We start from the raw sequence: 16,113 nt of genomic DNA on the forward strand, positions 1-16,113 counted from the left end.
TGAAAGGTGTCGGGGGCTGTAATGATTACTTCCTTAAGATTGCAGCTAACGGACGCCCTCCTCGTTCTGACCGCCTCTGAACGCAAAAATTCTTGCGGATGAAAGCGGTGTCTCTCTTCCTCTCCTATGGCCTCACACGGGAGTCATTGCTCGACGCAATGTATGAGGGCGGTGCCGTTTTTGCAATCAGTTTCGCTTGGAGACGGGAGAATTCTCGGTCATGTCGAGCGAACCCTTCTGACCGTGCGGCAAAGCTCGTGGCGGCTTGTAAAGGTCAAGGAGCCTCGGACGCAACTTTCATCCTAAAATGACCTGGCTCGTTTCTTTCGCAATACAAAGTTAGGATGGATAAAAGTCCTGTGTTTTAAGGAATTTTTCCGCTAGAACTAGAAAAAATGCAGCTCCGCTAAGGTATGCCTGCGCTTTGCAACTGTTGTGAGCATGCGCCGTTTCATCGGCTATTCCCTTGACAAAGTTTCGCAGTAACATTAACTTTGTAATTTCTTCCATGTGCCTCCTGTGTCTTTCTCAAAGCGAATAGTGATATCTAATAGAGTTTGTTGCTCATTGAAATTCAATATTCCGTGCAATCGCTTTTGAATTAAATTGTTACTGGCCCAATACTTAACAACAAACAGCCTGCATAAATGTCGATATCACTTTCTCGTGCTGCGGTGTGTGCAGATCTTTAATCAATTACAATATGTTAAGTAATACATCAATTGCTTTTTTTCTAGGCGAGCAACGAACTACTGTCAAAGATGCTTTGAATGGGAATTTGCACCACCGCGTAAACGGCACACTTGATGCCGATTTTGACCATGATGGAACGCCACCACCACCCAACATCGCGTCGAAGGGGGCTCCGTGCAGTCTTAGCAATTGCGTAAACAACGGAGGTAATAAAAAATATAGGAGGACGTTTGACACAGGACGGAGCTAGTCAGTTGGGCATAGGGACCCTGATCTCCGGCGACGTTTCGCCGAAACTGCTCGCTGGAGCACACAAAAAAAGTGGAATAAAGAAGAAGAAAAAGTGCGAGAGGTTTTGTTTTTCCCGTGCACAGAAGTAGCCCGACAGCCCCTCGTGTCCTTGGAAAAAATTTAATATCGCCATCGCCACTGACGCTGCCTCTTTCCGGCGCGAATGGCGGTGGGCGGGATGCCGGCTCGGTTTACCCGTTCCCCTCTAATAGAATTTGCGACGCATTTCGCGTGCTTTCCGGACACGTCGGATCCGCGGGGCGCCTTTGACGCATTACGAAAGAGAAAGCGCAGCGAGATTCTTTAGAAACGTGCGGCAACATTGAGATTTTGTGGGGGAGATTCAGAGAGGGGGCTAAAAGCTGGGAATGTTGCCGCCTGTATGCGCGATCCTCCTCCCTCGAGCTGGCGGCAGCGTCTCGGTCGTCTTGCACGGTCACAAGAAGCGACGCGCCATTTCTCACGCCGCTACGGCATCCGCTCGTGCAATTTGTCAAACGGCTGCGGGGCGAAGCTCGACGTCTCCGCGTAGCTCTGTTATTATTTTCCCCCGAGCTGTCATTCCTTCGTTCCGCATGATCAAGGGCTTCCGCATACGTTCGTTTCCCGGCATGCATGAATATAGCGGTTCTTGCATTCGGTGGTATATGTCAGCGTGGAACGCTTTCGCGTCTGCCGGAAACTCACGCTTTTTGTTTTGCAATCTTAGCCTGTAATTTTGTCCCGCTCTCACACGTCCCTCGAGGCCGCTTAGCTGGACGACGGCAGTTCAACTACTTCCTCTCCTCTTTCATCGCTTCCTGTTTCGATGGTAAATGTGACGGTCGTGGGCTTTTTGATTCCGGGCTTTTGTGTTCGCGAGCCATGAGTGTGCCGAATGCAGAAGCAAGTACAAAAGCTAATTTGACGGGGCATGGCGTTTGTCCCATCAGTAGAATAGAGATTACCAGTCAGCCAAAACAGACGAAAGACCTTATACCATTACGCTGATTTATTTATTTATTTATTTATTTATTTATTTATTTATTTATTTATTGATGAGTGAGTGAGTGAGTGAGTGAGTGAGTGAGTGAGTGAGTGAGTGAGTGAGTGAGTGAGTGAGTGAGTGAGTGAGTGAGTGAGTGAGTGAGTGAGTGAGTGAGTGAGTGAGTGAGTGAGTGAGTGAGTGAGTGAGTGAGTGAGTGAGTGAGTGAGTGAGTGAGTGAGTGAGTGCATAAGGTTGTAGCGCTGTAGCTGGCTTGCTTATTGTAGTCAAGGGTTTGACGGCGCACCGTCTGGTCAGGAACCGTGCTTGAAATGGTTTACTGGTCACTGACAAAAATTAAAAAAAAAACGACGTTTCGGGAGCACTACGGCTCCCTTGTTCACACTCTTGGTTATTGTTTCTGCGATCACAAACCCGTTCATTTATTTATACTAGGTTTTGTTTGGGCGGTTTTTCTTCCCGCGAACCTGCTAAGCATCTTACCGCAGCGTGCACAATTTATGCTTTTCAGCGACCCTGTCTTGTGCTTTTCAGGTGCACATTTTCTCTCGACTTCCCTTTCAGTTCTACTATACAGCCGGGACAGGAACCGAACCCACTCGGTCGTAAATAATAACGATCTTCAACAAACGGAAACCCCGACGGCTTAACAAACCAGAAGGCCACTAACGAAGCAAGCCCGCAAGCGGGACCGTCTATAGTCTGCCACGGTCGTATCGCCAGGCCCTGTCTGGTAATGCGGTCACTGGGTATCTACACCGAACGGCGAGCCGCTTTTATCCCCCATAAACATTACCGTCAAGGCCTTCTTCCCCTTCGCGTTTGTTTATAAGCGCGTCCATTCGGACGAACGTATCCGACCCTTTGTGCCCCGGTGCTGGGCCCGGCAGCACGCCACAGCTCTATCGATGAAAGGCAGAATGCCAGGCCCCGGCCCGTCGCTGTTGCGGCATAGTGCCCGCACACCCCGTTCCCTCAAGTACAGGGCGCAATGGCGCCGGTCTGGTCGCCTCCGAGCCGGCTCGAAAAGCCTGGGCCGCGCTTAAAAACTTACAAAGCATGGTTCGGCTTCTTGAGCTGCCTTGTACTAGCCGCCGGTGCCGGTAATCTCAGCCAGAAGGTCAGCCAGAAGATCAGTTTCCTTGCCATTTTTGCGGTGTCGGCACTTTTGTAACGCGGGCTTAGTGTTTAGGCTTTGTGGTCTGGGGGGTGATCAATGAGAAATGGTCTAACTCACCGTTGCATTTCGTGGCAGCTTTTTGCTGTGGGCTTACTAGAGATCCGCGGATGGATTACCCGACGGACACGGCACGAGCACTTGGCGCCGTACGCTATGCTCCAGTTCGGAGAAAGATTGCTTGAGCCCCGGAAGCCACGTCGCTTAGTGTGGATATTTGCTTTGTTTTTGTTTTGTTCTGCTTGGAGCAATTGAAAAACTCCATCCGGTACAACTACTTTGCAAGTACTTCGGATTTCTATATTTATCAGACTCAGTCGCATGTTTGCCGAAAACAAACTGACGCCGTGTTCAAGATAGACCACTCCCCTTTATACGTGTTACGCTGAACGGCACTTATTGCAATTCAGTAACAAGCACGGTATCCTTCTGAACGTTAACGTGACCCTATATCATTGTTTCTTCTTGATTTTTTTTTCTGTGCACATATAGCTCAGGCTCAGCTGTGGTCAGTACGTTAAAAACGGTTACCAGGTCGGGACCCGCCGCGGTGGCTCAGTGGCTAAGGCGTTCTGCTGCTGAGCACGAGGACGCGGGTTCGATTCCGGGTCGCGGCGGCCGCTTTTCTAATGGAGGCGAAAAGCAAGAACTCCCGTGTGCACGAGATTTCGGCGCACGTTAAAGATCCCCAGGTGGTCAAAATTAATCCGGAGCCCTCTACTACGGAGCGCCTCATCACCTGCGTTGCGTCCGCGCGTTAAACCCTACAATCAATCAATCACAAGGTCGGGAGGCCATGTTTTTCTGCTTATTGAAACCGAAAGGAACCCTGTAACCGTGTTTTAACACATCGTTTACCAAAGATCATCCTTTCATTCCATGTGGTCGTTCCTACTCCTCTTAGTGTGAGTTGAAAAACACAGTTGAAATTGTAGTTTTACAAGCCGAAGCAACATGGACCTGGGCTGTGAGGCGCGCCGTAGTGGAGGGCTCCAGATTAATTTTGACCACCTGGGGATTTTTGACGTGCACCGAAATCTCGCGCACACCTGTGTTTTCGTTTTCGCCTCCGTCAGAAAATCAGACGCCGCGGTCGGGATGCACCACGCGGCATCGTACTCAGTTGCGCAACACCTTAGCCAGCCACTGAGTCATCGCAGAGGGTGTAATTCCATCGCTTTCTTCACAATGAATGTTGAAAAATGGTTCATTAAAGGTCATTCACGAACACGCTCTGTAAGTCGTGCGCAGAGTGTACTGGTTTTCCTAAGAAACTGTTTCCGGCTGAGACACAGCGAGCACTGGATCGCCGGTGTTCCATACATAAGACGAATGCACTACACAAACAACAAGCAGCAGCAGCGAACGTGCGCGAGTGAAGTCCCTGGCATGCACGCGACAAACTTTGTTAGCGCCAGCTGGTCAGAGAGAGAGAGAGAGAGAGAGAGAGAGAGAGAGAGAGAGAGAGAGAGAGAGAGAGAGAGACGTTGTATGGACTCGTGAGCAGGGGGATGTTATTAAGGCTCCAGCCCATGAGAGGCGTAACATGCCTTGATGCTAGCTGGCCGTCCGGGCCCCCTCCACCAGTCGTCACTGATCCGATGGTTTAAAGCTGGTCAGCTGCTCCACCCATTCCTCATAGGTAGGGTTGGAGTTAGCGGTAAGAGTTGGGGTTATAACACCTGGCTCCCACACCAGGTGTTACAACGTCCCAGCAACGGGGCAGAAGGTACAGGAGGAGGCCTATTGGATGGGGTACAAGAGGTACCGCCGTTTTTTGTAACCACACTCCCTCGTGGGGTTACAAAAAGCGGCTGTACCTCTTGTTTTATGAAAAATAGCCCGCAAGAAATTACAAGAATATATTTAGAGTTAATTTATTCTAAGGAAGTTATGTCGATGCCCTAATTCTGTCAATATAGATTGATTGTGGTGTTTAACGCGCCGACGCAACGCAGGCGATGAGGCGCGCCGTAGTGGAGGGCTCCGGATTAATTTTGACCACCTGGGGATCTTTAACGTGCGCCGAAATCTCGTACACACGGGCGTTTTTGCTTTTCACCTCCATCAGAAAAGCGGCCGCCGCGGCCGGGAATCGAACCCGCGACCTCGTGCTCAGCAGCGCAACGCCTTAGCCACTGAGCCACCGCGGCGGGTATAATTCTGTCAATATAGTAAGTCACCATACATAACACAAATACCAATACAGCTTCGCTGGTCTTCCATTTGCACAGTAGCGGAAGGACGCTAAATTTTTTGTTTTGAGCGAGTGAGTGTGTGATAGATATTTCTGGTGGTTACGGAGAAATTATGCCCATTTGCACTTCATTTTTCATGTGCTGTTACGGACAACAGTTGTAAGACACGTGGTGCGTGTTATTATTGTGTGCAGAAAATATTCGCTCTGAAGACCTCCGGGAGATAAAAGAATAGGTTAAACGCGGGCGAAACGCGGACCGTCGGAGTACAAGCTTCAAACACGAGGTCATGGCAGCCACATTTCAATACAGAAATAGGGAAGAAAACTTTGCAATCTCGAAGATCTTCAGATTCAAGCAAAATCTACAATCAGGGGAAGACTTTCTTGGCGACGGCTCGAAATTTCACCTCAAGGGTGGTTAGGCGACCGGGCGCCTGCGATAATAGATATCCCCATATCACCGTACTGCCTGCCATAGCTAATCATGACAAATAAATTAAACTAATAGTAATGATAGATTCATCCTAGTTGCCAATATCAGTGAGATTTTTTTTTCAATATATCTGCATTAGAATGCGCGCCACAAAGAATTCACCAGAAAGCCGTCTTTTCCGCAATATTACATTTTGTCGACGCCAAGAAGGTTTTATACAACCTTCTTGGTCGACTCACGCAGTAACAGCTCCGCTGTAAAAAGCACACAGCTAGTCAGTATCATTCGCATCAAATGTTCGCTCTACCACGTCTGCTGTACAAGACAGCGTATACACAAGCTTCTTCTCAGTCGAAAGCGCTCGCTCGGAACGCGCTCGCTCACTACTCACGGGCCCGTTTACTTTACTGACAATTGCTGAGCGTCTGGCGCGCGCTTACGTTCCGAATGCTTTCTCTGTCCCCGTCGACGCACAATTGCGCGAACCAATATTTCGTAGCGACAACGTATTTGAAAAGCGGCAAACACTACGCGGCCGGCCCGATTCACTCGATATAAATTGGGATCATCCAGTTGCTTGTGAATATCAGCAATGTCCTCATTCTGCATCATTGACGTTTACTTTGTTTTCTACGCGACCGCTTCTTCGCGGTTCTTAGATCCCCGTAGAATCAATATTACGGCGTCTAAAGATACGTTGAATGTCACCGTTTGTTTGCCGAAGTGGTTGATTGTCGTCGTATGCATGCATTATTATTGACATTTTCTGGCGGTCGATCAGCAGCGCCCGGGAAACCAAACTGGCTCTCTTTCATGCCCGAGGCCCACCCGCTATACCTTCCGACGACAGAGCAGGAATCAACGCCATTGACGCAATTTTTGTCCACGCTTAGACTTCGCGTGAAGCAGTATGCACACGAGAAGCGACTTAGCATGAAATGTACGTGTCAGTGTAGAAGCTATCTAAGATATCAACTGACGCTAAGGTGAATAAAAGCTTCTATATTGTACGTTCAGGCGATTGCCGGGTATCCATCGAGAGTATTTAGGCCCCAATAATGTTCCTTAACGTTATGAAAACTTAAAAGCAGCTGCAGCTTTCCTGCTCATCGCAGTTCTCCCAGGAACGATTACTCGGGGGTTATTCAGCTTAACTGACGATTCAGGCTGAATTTTGACAGCTAATGTTGAATGCAGAAGCTGGCTGTGTGCATACTGTCCAGATTTGAACAACTCTCTGGCAGTTTCAAAAGAAATCGAAACTATCTAAGTGAAATGTATGACCGGTAACATTGGACAACGAATAACCCTAAAAACGTTTTATAGTTGTGTAACCTATTGTACAGTGTTTAAACTCTTTGCTCTGAGCGAAATATCACGTTTCTGTTATGGTCTTACTAGGTTCCTGAGAGGTCGGCTTTTTGAGCGGGAAAGCTGGGGATGTCAGGCTATTCTGAAGGCTAAACGCTGATTTCAGATAACTGCCTTGTCTAATGTACAGGGATAAGACAAGCACACCCGTTAAATAATACGAAGAAAAACAGCGAAGTCTTCCTTAAGGCAAAATGATCATGAGGCATGCGTCAAGGTAAAAAAAAAATTCTCATACCCTCTTCTCCCCTCAGACGTACGTCCACGGTATAGGTCCACGAATGACTGGCGCGTCAGACAATGCTCTCGGTCCCTTTACAGCGATGTCAGCCGTATAGGCGTCTGGAAATGTGAAAGCAAAGCTGTATAACAAAGCGACGAGTTTCATAGCGAGAAATAAGTGTCGGATTCCAGAAGAATGGACAATGGAGAAGCAGAAGAAGTATAGGGCAATTTCTTGGTCATGCGACCCGGCTTTACTGTGTTCCTGTCATGAGCAGATGCTCGTTCGCGAGCTCCCTGAGAAAAAGTTGCGCGCTAGCGCTTTAGTGCGAACGCCTATTTTACGAGTACAAAGTAGTTGTCGCCAGGCTTTTATGCGGGCAAGAAAGTAACTTGCAAAAAAAGGTTTTATTCTGAGGAGCTTGCTCTGCACATTCAGGTAAAATGAAAGGTCCTCTGCACACGGATTAGACGCAGTACGAAGTGACGTGCTATTATCTGAAAGGAACCCGACGTGGCGTTACCCGGTTCTGGTTTCATTCACTAGCAACCAGCTTAAAAGCAGCCTTGGTAGCACAGAAAGGCTATGTACCTCTACTATTTTGCGCTTACGGATGTCGTACAGAGCTCGTGACCATTACACCTCCGAATGGGGCGTGTTATATAGCAGGTCTTAAAACCTAATAGCTGGTGTTGTTTCAGTGTGTATCCTCCCCACTCACTCCTGATACTCAAAAAATCCGAGAGCAGACGTAAAGCCGTCGTTTTACACTAAAGGTGATAAACAGCTAACAAGTAAAAATGCGAACGCGTGGGCTCGAAAACACTCGTACACGGCGTAATTCACTCGTTGCTCGCGCGAGGACGTCGCCCATTCGCCAGGCCAATAAATGCGCTGCAAATGGTCCACGTTGGGAGCTCCGTCGAGCTCAACGCCACAGAACATGCGTCCACAAATGTTTAAAGGCCATTCAGCTCTCCCGGGGTCAGCAAATTTGAATCGGCGAGCAAAGGTGCGCGAGTGTGTGTGTGTGTGTGTGTGTGTGTGTGTGTGTGTGTGTGTGTGTGTGTGTGTGTGTGTGTGTTGGTGTGTATATATTCCCGCACTCTCTCCTCTATATATATATATATATATATATATATATATATATATATATATATATATATATATATATATATATATATATATATATATATATATATATATATATATATATATATATATATATATATATATATATATATATATATATATATATATATATATATATATATGTGATGACGGTTCAGCGCGTATCCATGACGCGCGTTTTCATAATTAGGCAGAGCGCCACCGGCCAAATGGTCCGCGTCAGGCCAACAGTGGCGTTTTTGCAGCAACGCATTCATGCCGTTCGAGTTGGCGCCCATTAACGCGACGTTTCCGCAACACCGCTAATGAGTGCGCAGAGAGAGTGCGGCGAACGGAGGTTTTGGGCGCCGGTTGCGTATCGCTGGCGCACCACGCACCCGCGGGCTCTGCAGCGTCGATTAAACCACACCGCACAACGCGGTAAGGCTACAATAATCACCGCTGAATGAATCGCCGCCACCCACAACGCTAGAACGTATGGCCCGAGTGGAAACCAGGTATTTGTCGCCGCTTTGTGGAAGAACGATGGTGTAAAGGGTTTCCCTTTCTTTCTTACATCATAAACCCTTTGATTTAAAAGGGAAGCTTCCGCTGCAATTAAAACTGAATTTCTAAATCCCTCCAGGGTAATACTTAAAATTCGTTCAACGTGGAAGGTTAGGTACGGTTGCTTTGCCTTTCTTCGCTTTGCTTTCCTGTTATGTCTGTTCGTGTTTTCTTTCTCAAAGGGTGTATTTCGAATCTCGGATGCAGCGGAAATTGCTGTGCTGGTATTAAACTTTACAAAAAGGTTCAGTTAATTAGCACAGCCAGTTCTATCATTTGCATGGTATTTGATGTTTCAAATAACGTTTAGTGATCGTTACGAAGCAACAGTCTAGTAAAAATATGCGCCTCATTGCTAGTGTTAAAAAAAACTGTGGTTTATTCCTCTGTCATAGGAATCAGTGAAACACGAAAGTGAAATGTGCAGAAATTTTTTGCTGCTGAGAATGACTTGCGGGTCGGCGGCTGTCTTGTGGCTGTGCTTGGTGAACGATGCCATGCTGACGGGTAACTTCGGGAAAGGCGTACTGGAGTCATTTCCTTGAAGGATATGACGTCAGTGAAATCTTGGTGTATCCCGGCATAAAACACTTGTTAAAATACCAAACCCGAAAACGAACAACCCCAAGTATAACGTACTCTTTAGTACTAATGGTTGCTTCGCCGCAAGAAGACCCTGTGTGCAGGGGTGCACCCTTTACAGGGCACTTGCTTCGTTGTACTGGCGTCATTTCCGTGACGGATATGACGTCAGTGAAATGTGTGTATCCCGGAATAAAACAGTTTCGCGTTAAAAGGTCGATGACCGGCGATTTTTTTGGCACACGAGCTATAGGTTACAAAGAATTTAGGTGAAAGGTAAGAGCAAGTTTTACTTATCTTCAGCGTTGACGCGGGTCATCCCTAAGAAAGACACATGCTGCCGTTTTCTGCTTATCATTCGCGATAAAGTTAATTTGCCGCAAAGCGTTTTCGTGCACGCAAAAAAAAAACAATTCTACCTCTTCCCTACTGTTAGGATGAAAGACCAGCGAAGCTGTATTGGTGGATGATTATATTGAGTTATGTATGGTGACTTACTACGTTGATCAAATAAATACACATACTCATTCCCTCCTTGGAAGGAATTCGAAATTAATTCTCATTTAAATAGGGAAGATCTGCTAGTTCGATAACTCATATGGAAGTTATAGAACTAGCAGCTCGACACCTAACAACTTTGCTGGTCATCTACTCCTGTAGAACAGGATGGCTCCCGAATTTTATTTTAAAAACGAAAACTTTATTTAGATACATATATACAAGCTTCATTGGAGTTTACGCTTAATTTATAAAAAAGCGACATATATGCATTGAAATTAGACGAGGAAAATCGAAACGTGACACTATATGAAAACCTATGCACGCGATCAGCTATGTTCTGCGACATGGTATAGGACGGCAGACGTTAACGGGTACACTTTTCCCCTTTAGCAGACAGTGAGAAGTCAATACCAGAATGTTTAAAAAATTATAACGCCTCCCTTCCGGAAACAGAGGTGCCTGCATAGCTTGATTTCGGTGAAAAAGAAAACCGCCAAAATCGAAATGCAATGACCGTAAAACGAAAACGACAACACTTGTGCCAAGACCAAAACGCAATGACCAATATGAAACTTAAAACCCTCTATCAGCCGAAATGAAATTGTTTCATTTCGCTGGGCTTTACCCGAACACAAATGTTTGATATACGTTGTTATATATCATTCTTCATCGGGACATTTTTATGTTCTTCAATGGCTGCCCGGATTTGAGCGGGGCGAACACCGCGCGGCCTACCCATGCCTCGCTAGAAGGCGAACTGCCCGACGAGAGCGGGCGACCGCACCTGCGATATGGCGGTATGCGAGCGACGACGTTGGTTGGCTCCCATTGTGGCATGATATAGGGCGACACGAGTGCGCATGCGCCAGCGCCAGCTGCGAACGGCGAGCGCCCGAGAAGAGGAATTCCGGGAAGGTTTTAATCTATATTTCAATCTGTAATCTCCAATAGGAGCCCAGTCAACACTTCAATCCTTGCCAATCCCTTCGAGTGGGTACATACCAAACAGTTCAAGGGCATCATCCTGACCATCATCGTCGTCGTCATCTTCATTAAGGCACTTAGGGAAAAGATGGATTTGCCGCAAGACGTGTCGGCGCACTCCGCCACCGACGGCGCAAGTCAGCCAATAAACTTCGCTCGAAAAAATGAAGCTAATCGGTGACACTCAAAGTAGCTTTTTTTTTTCATTTGTAAGATGCGACAGCAGAAGAAAACGATGACAAGAAAAATAAATCAAGGAATTTATGACATGAGAATAGAATCTTCTCTGGACTGACAAGTTTGCGTCAATTTTTGTCGGAAATACAAGCGCGTAAGAAACAACCAAGAAGAAAATCGTTCATACAAACAAGTATAGATGTGGTACCTGTACAACTCGATTGCACAGCGGTGCCACATAAAGTGGACTCCAAGGCTCGTCTCCGTTGTACCCGAGTTTATAAGGGCATCATCGAGAGTCTTTACCTGCGAAACCCTCCCGACAGCGCTCCAAACAGTGCAGCCCTCTGACGGCACAGCCTGGCAGATTGATGTACCAATCCCCCGAATTTTTCGAAAGAGAGGGACGCCTCAGTATTAGAAACTCTACGTCTGATGGATCGTCGCTGCTGTGAATGTCCTGTTTTGTCCCCTAGATCTGAAAAAAAAAGAAAAAGAAACGCCGAGAGAAATGTTGCCGCGTAGTTTCAAGAAGCAGGACGAACGGTCTCGGCGTTTGATTGTTTTTGAGCGGCTTCAAGTCCACAGCCTGTCTCATTTCTGGCGGCTTGATCGGATGATCGAATTTCTTCTCTGGATGCCGCCCTAAGCGGATCATTGAAGCAGCAGGAACTATTTCTCGGGAGTAGGGGCTGCAGAGTAGCCGAGACGACATCAAGATGGATGGGCGAGTAAGAACGGCAAATAGGTTGCGCGCGTTTCAATCGCCGCTCCGGCGGGTATTCGTCTGCGGGTGATATGTGTACTTTATTTCTACGTGGCACGGAACGTTGTGTTCTCTTTCGTTTGCTCTTCGGGACAGCAGAACTGAACGATTATAGCAGCAGCTGTGGACGTTTTTCCATATCGAGCGAGCAACGTGTGTTGATGGGACCCCCGCCGTCTCCCTTCCTTAAAAATACGCATGTACATCATACTGCGACGCTGTTTCGACGCGTCTAATCTAGTTCCGGGTTTTGTGAAGTCTGGGCGGTTCGGCCTTTTCTGTCGCGCGGATTGGAGAATGGGGGCTCGAGGCGGAAACTGGAGACGAGTTTCGAGGTGACGCCCAAAATCACAGTGTTTACTAGTGCTTTGAAATGCTGATTTTTTTTTCGGTCATTTAAATTTCCTGAAAATCGTCGCGCACGGAACCGTATTACTCAAAACTCTAACGTCTCAAGTAACTGAACATGTGAATTCAGCTTACACTCACTCACTCACTCACTCACTCACTCACTCACTCACTCACTCACTCACTCACTCACTCACTCACTCACTCACTCACTCACTCACTCACTCACTCACTCACTCACTCACTCACTCACTCACTCACTCACTCACTCACTCACTCACTCACTCACTCACTCACTCTCTCGCTCGCTCACTCACTCACCCTTCAACGTGTGCTCAAGACGCCTATAGGCCTGCGAACATGTTATGCGTGGACCACACTTTTTCCCAACGAAGGCGTGAATAAAAAGTATTTCCCAGAATTCAACCACCACAGAGTAAAAAGACCCAAGATAGGTTTCCACTGCTTCCTCGATATCAGGTTTCCCCTTCTTTATAACAAAAAATATCTAAGCATTCAAGTGCCCAGAGATAAGTTTCTGTGCTGACAGCTGTACCACTGCTACTTACGACCACTAAGAAAAAGTTGATTTACACCTAAATTGGTGGTTTGGGGATACGAAATCATTACATTTTATTTCTGCTACACCATCCTCAATGCCTAATGACAGGCATGGCATAATTACGTCATTCCTCTACTGTGACAGTGTCGTATTCATCCCACGGGTATTTCTGGTGTGTAATCGTAGCGTCGTAACGGTTACAGTGCTGTCAGCTGATAGTGGTTTTGACTGCATCGAGTGCGTGCTTCTTTGCTTGCCGTGTGGCATTTTTGTGTTTCCCTGCATCTTCGTCAGAAGCTTATTTTCGTGGTCGACCACATTTCGCAGCTGCCACTGAGTAAGCGAGACAGAGTCCATCACAGTAGGGACAGCACATGCATGCAGAAAACATGTCCAGTGGTGCGAATGTGTCCGGTCCTTACCATTGTCTTGAACCTCTTCCCATTGCGCTGTTTTCTTGTTATTTCTTTTACTTTGCTGGGAGGCTTGGCCAACTGCCGTTTTTGTCCCTCCATACACGCTATTAGCCTAAACGTACGTTGCTACTTTTGTGATTACTAGAGTCCGGAAGTTTAGGCAAAACGCCTAGTTTTCCCTTGAATAAACTACCAATAAACTACAGTTTATTGTACCTACTAGTACCTCTTTTGACTATATGAGCCTCTATGGGCTTTGTAGGGCCTAAACATACCTTTTCTGTGTTATATATGCCTTCTTGTTTTTCGAGTCGATAATCTGCAAGGAATGTTCCCGTTTCAAAAGCCCGCAACTGGATGTTTGTCGCACGCCGTTTTTGAGAAACATGCGCGAGCCATGCTGAACACGCCGAGAAACGCAAACCGTGCTCGAGTAGCCGCCGCCTCGACCAAACCACAGCGGCCCAGCCACCAGAGGCCCGTATGCAGCAACACCGCAGCCAAGCTCACCGTCTTCACCCCTGTCCACACGAGCTGTTTTGTTCTATGTCCTTCTGACGCGCTGTTTCCGCGTACCAACGGCGAAAACTTTTGCAGATGTGCCCTATCCATTGCTAACGAAATAAAAAACAAGCAAAGAAAAAATTGAACGGAATACAGCCGCGCACTTGCCACTCAAGGTCAATAACGCTTCCAAGGGAACACCACGTGCAAATCTGACACACGAAATTTTAAGGTGACGGCACGAACACGTACACAGTTGTCCTCTAATAACGGGAACACCGTCGGACGTAGCGTCACTAAATAAGGGCTTAAGGGTATAGCTTATTTAATGACGGTAGCCCGACGGCACGATGCAGCACAGAGTAGGACGAAGAAGGAACGAGAAACGGAGGTTATGGGAATGAGCCTCTCGGTACTTTTGAAGTACTCTCGTCGTAGTAGCCGTTATTTGCCGTGTCGAGTAACCTTCGAGGGAGTTTGGAAACGTAGCAAGAAGGGAATTAGATGCAAAGAATCTTGCGTGATGTCTAATATTGATAATCGGTGCATATAGATAATGAATGGTGTGATTCCCGCAGCTTCGCTAGTCACCTGCTTCTGCAGAACAGAATAGCTCAGTAACTTTACGTAATTAGAGCACTTCCCCGCACTATCTATGGGATGATTCATCGGTGCTGTGAAGAGCTGAGGAGGTCGTTCCACTCTGTCAACGAATAAATACCTCCAGAAAGATCTTTGTTGGGTCTGCAGTTGTGTCTTCAAGAAGCAGCTACCCATTGCGCCTCTTCCACCAGAGCCCGCTGTTCACGTTTAAAAAAACTCGGCTAAGGGCGAAAAGCTACTACAAAAACACTCGCGGGTGGCACCAACAGCTTTGAAGACGACAAAAGCGTTGCAGCCCGAAATTATTTACACCACGCTTGAACACGGCTTGGCGCATTCGTGTGCTTGTTTCACACTCTTAGCAGAAAGCATTTGTGCAGCTTGGGCGCCACTGTGGCCAAGATATCTGAAGTCACTTCCAAGGTCAGAGACAGGTCCACCGCCATCCCCGTTGGACGACCGGTTGCTTGGCGAGCCATTCCTGCCTGACATATCATTTCTGGATTCCCTGTGCTACACGAGCTCCCCAAAGTGATCAGCAGCAAACATTCCGATATCCCTAATGAAATCAGATCATGGAGCACCCCGAACTGCAAGCACGCTACCCCAACTTGAGTGGACGTTTATCGTTGTTTTTTTTCCTTTTTTTTTTGCAGAGAATTATGAACTGAAAGGAGACAGTTTCAAACAGAAAATTATTGAGATGAGTCTGGCTTGTCATGGCTTTTAAGCCTTTCGTTTGTTGTCGAATCACCCTGCATTTCGCGTAAATCTGTTAGAATAGCAACTCTTGTGGGGCCTATTTTTACCAACAGAATAAACCATTTTCCCACGGCAGCAGACTAGTCCGCTGTTTTTACTGGAAGTCTACGTTTTGTCGTACGCTGCGGAAGTAAATACGAATTGGGCATATATATGTGCCTAGACGACCGTATTTATATTCGCCTAAATGGCACTTTTAAGCACCTAACACGTTCATTTTTTGTGCGTTAAGTTCAGGTCTCTAGATAGACATTACCACGTACAAAATGCTCTAGCAGTGGGGTCCTCAGCACATGCCTCCAACACTTATTCCTAAGTCAAAGACCGCGATGCGTTCACAGGCAAGCATCACAGGTTTTTCACACGAAAGTGTTTTATTCCGGGATACACAGATTGCACTGACGTCATATCCGTCATGAAAATGACGCCAGTACAACGAAGCAAGCGGCCTGTATATGGTGCACCGTTGCACACAGGGTCTTCTTGCGGGGAGCAATCTTTAGTACTAAAGAGTACGTTATAACTGGGGCTGTTCGTTTTCGAATTTTATATTTTAACACGAAAATGTTCATTTCACTTTCGTCCTTTACAGATTCCTAGGACAGAGGAATCAGCATAATTTTACGTGTTACTTAGCCACAAGGATTGCCGGGGTGTAGATAATGCGTGCAAGGCTTGCATTTAGTAGACCCCGGGTTCGAATCCCGTACGGGAAGTCACGCAATTATCGTTTCTTACTTTTATCCTCCTTGTGCCGTCGGTCGGTCACTTTTGGATTCTTCACTCGGTCATGTCGGCATCGCATTTTCCGTAATGGGGCGTTTAATGATTTCGCAATAAGAACCACGGGTGAAATAG

The 16,113-nt window shown here is 47.0% G+C and overlaps 1 protein-coding gene across 5 annotated transcripts in view; it reads right to left on the minus strand.

Moving 5' to 3' along the window:
- The window catches only part of LOC144169567 (sodium/potassium/calcium exchanger Nckx30C-like), a 357,968-nt gene that overhangs the window by 281,461 nt on the left and 60,394 nt on the right, over positions 1-16,113 (minus strand). Inside the window, exon 1 of one of the 5 annotated variants that reach the window (XM_077698800.1) lies at positions 7,389-7,539. The exons of the other annotated variants lie outside the window; for them this stretch is intronic. The gene's annotated coding sequence lies outside the window, so the exon portion shown is untranslated. Of the gene's footprint in view, positions 1-7,388; positions 7,540-16,113 lie in introns of those variants that run through there. 5 annotated transcript variants of the gene reach the window in all.

This window comes from Haemaphysalis longicornis, unplaced genomic scaffold (assembly GCF_048455015.1).
Source record: "Haemaphysalis longicornis isolate Haplotype H1 unplaced genomic scaffold, Haemaphysalis longicornis Haplotype H1 scaffold_2, whole genome shotgun sequence".
Classification (NCBI taxonomy): domain Eukaryota; kingdom Metazoa; phylum Arthropoda; class Arachnida; order Ixodida; family Ixodidae; genus Haemaphysalis; species Haemaphysalis longicornis.